The 3,287-nt window shown below is 38.0% G+C and overlaps 1 pseudogene; it reads left to right on the forward strand.

Annotated features, from left to right (window-relative positions):
• The first annotated feature begins 669 nt into the window (after positions 1–669).
• LOC142172273 (small nucleolar RNA R71) lies at positions 670–768 on the forward strand (annotated as a pseudogene).
• Positions 769–3,287: the final 2,519 nt, after the last annotated feature.

Consider the following 3,287-nt stretch of genomic DNA (forward strand, 5'->3'; position numbering starts at 1 on the left):
CAAGTGAATATAGATGCAGCAGTTAAATCATCCAAAAATGCTTCAATTCTTAAAACTAGATTTATAATCCACAAACAATCATCAATACACTATATCCATCAAACCTTAACTTTTGAATTCCAGACTGAAAGGGTTGTTGAGGCTATAATTGCTGCCTCTGCTGACTTTGGAATGCTGGAGATCTTTGTTCCTGGGGCATAGAGTTATGTTGTAACCATGCATTCGCGGTACCCCCAGGTGAACTCCATGAATAACCGGGGTGCCTCTGACCCATTGCATTAAAATTGTATTTTCCCACATCATTCACTTCCTCAGTTGAGGCTTGACACTCATGATTAGGGGGTCCTCTTCCACATATATCATAAGCGGTGTGAGGCTCGTTTTGTATCAAGGCTAAGGGCAACATTCATATTTCCTTAGCCATAGCATCAAGTTGTACCTGTACAAATGTATTAGCATCAGTTGGTGAACATCAGTTGATCTTCATCATTCAGCACTCCCAGAGGGCCACTGATTAGTATCTTCAGATAACTCATCAATAATTGTTACTATCTCCTCTAGAGTCTTCTTCATCAAAGGACCTCCATTTGCATTGCTCAATATTCTACAGGAGGTCGATGTCAATCCTTCCCAGATATCCTGGAGTTGCATCCAGAGTTCAATTCCTCTATGTTAACACGTTCTAACTATCTCCTTAAACCTCTCCCATGCTTCAAAAACAGTTCCAGTCTCTTTCTGACAAAAGTTATGTATTTCTCTTCTAATCTTGCCCGTCTTAGCCGAGGAGAAATATTTATCTAGGAATTTTCTAGTCATCTCCTCCCACATTTTGATTGATCCATTGGGCAACTCCGAAGCCACTCCTTGGCATCATATTTAAGTGAAATAGGGAATGCCTTAAGTATGATGCATCTTGTGACACCCCGTTGTATTGAAAGGTGTTCATAATCTCCTATAAGTCCATTAGATGTGTGTTTCGATTTTCGTTTGGCTTCCCTCTAAAGACACAATAATTCTGAAGGGTTTGAAGCAACCCTTGCTTCAACTCAAAATTGTTTGCTGCAATTGGAGGTGGTCTAACACTGGATAATCCTTGATTGTAGACCGGTCTAGCATAATCACCAAGTGCTCTCCCATGCCTGGGAGCTATAATTCCGAAGTGGTCAACAACCAAGGGTTGATGTTGCTTAAGTATGTGACCCCTCTCGTCTTCATAGATGTTTTGCGCATCTCTAATAGTTGTTTCCTCAGCATCCCGTGCTGCTTTTTCTTGTTGTTGGGCTTCTTCTCTTGCAGCTAATTCTACATTATCATCACCATTTCCGGGCATAGTTTATTGGGTTGAGGATTGCCTAACCTTTTCTAGCCATTCAGTGAGATCTTTTTCCTTCCTTAGTTGTCGCAGTTTTGTTTCTTACTCTGGCTTGTATGGTAGCACTACTTTCGCAGAAGCTCGAGTCATGCACCAATCTTAACCTATAACCTACACACAACCAAAAAACACCAAACGTAAAAGGAGAAAAATAAAATAAAAAGAAACAAATTTTCTGAATTATCACTACAAACTATTTCAAACACTATTAATTACCAATCCCCAGCAACGACGCCAAAATTAAACGAGCGAAAAACACACACTTAAATTATGCTCGCTAATCAAATATAGTATAGTATAATATTGTATCCACATGGATTGGAGTTAAACATTATTCTCATAGTTTCTAGCTTGATTAATATCCAAGATGATCAATAATTAAGATGTCTATGATTAATATCTAAAATTAACTAAGAATCTAAATCTACTGACTAATGTCTCTCGAGACAGGGAATGAGCAAATAAGATTATCAGTGGGAGAAGATAAGGGTTGTTAGGATAGGTGCAAGAAATTATTTGGGATCTAACTCTAGACAATTCACTTCTAATTTTAAAGTGAGTCTCTTGAATTCACTCAATTATTAGTTAAAACATTCAGTAAAAACTCCTCTCTCAATTAAGTCTTAAGCTTATAAGATGAACCAATTTACGCACGTGAAGATATGCAAGAATGCATAGTGGATTGGTCTTTGGTCTTTAGGAAACCCTCTTTCAATTATTCTCCAAACTAGGTTTAGTAAATGATTCAAGTAGCCTCTTTCAATTACTAAGAAAAATAAATAAACACAACCAACAATATAATGTAAATATATCACAAGTTATGCCTCTCTCGATTACATGAACAAGTGAATATAGATGCAGAAGTTAAATCATCCAAAAATTATTCAATACATAACACTAGAGTTTTAATCCACAAACAATCATCAATACACTAAATCCATCAAACCCTAAAGAGAATTACTCCATAGATATGGAGCAACTCATCACAAATATCATTAAAGTATAGGAAAACATAAATGTGATCCAAACTCGGGTCATGACTGAGGAATGAATGATGAAATCCGTGTGCTCGTGTTCTTCCAAATTATCCTTAGGTCTAATATGTGTCAAAAGTCCCAAAAATAATATTTTGCCATGCATTTATATCAAGTAGTGTTGGGCAGAGACGAAATCATCTTTTCTCAGCCGAAATAGTATTTTCACTCTGTAAAATTTGTACAAGCGCGCTGCATGGGGCGACGCGCCATGCAGGGCATTAGTGGGGAATCCATAGAGCTAGTTATGATAGACAGCAGAGATTTGCACATATGTGGCAGCCCCCGTGCCGCGGTAGTGAAGATTTCTCAGAGTACATATTTTTCGTGCATTTTGACGTCCAGACTTGGTCCTCAACCCCCGAACAGAATACCGGATGAATCCCTTGGTCTTTTACTTGGACTTCAAAACTCTAAAACACTAGAGTTCATTCTGTAACATTTACATAGCTCGGAATCACTCCTACAAGGCATAACACACACAATAAGTGCTAAATACTATCAATTAAAGCTCAATCATGAATTAAGTACAGTAAATTACAATGCAATAAGAGGCTTAAATATGCAATTATAGCCTACCATCACTACACGTGTAGACAAATGAAGGTGAATGATAAGAACTATCATGTCCATGACCTCGAGTTAGCAGCTATTGTTCACACCTTGAAGGTCTGGCGGCACTATTTCTATGGTGTCCCTTGTGAGATCTACACAGACTACCGGAATCTACAATATCTTTTCAAATAGAATAATCTTAACTTGCGAAAACGATGGTGGTTAGAGTTGCTTAAGGACTATTATATCACCATTCTATATCATCCTAGGAAGGCCAATGTGGTGGCCGATGCCTTGAGTCGCAAGGCGGAGAGTTTTGGCAATTT

This window comes from Nicotiana tabacum, chromosome 17, assembly GCF_000715075.1.
Source record: "Nicotiana tabacum cultivar K326 chromosome 17, ASM71507v2, whole genome shotgun sequence".
Classification (NCBI taxonomy): domain Eukaryota; kingdom Viridiplantae; phylum Streptophyta; class Magnoliopsida; order Solanales; family Solanaceae; genus Nicotiana; species Nicotiana tabacum.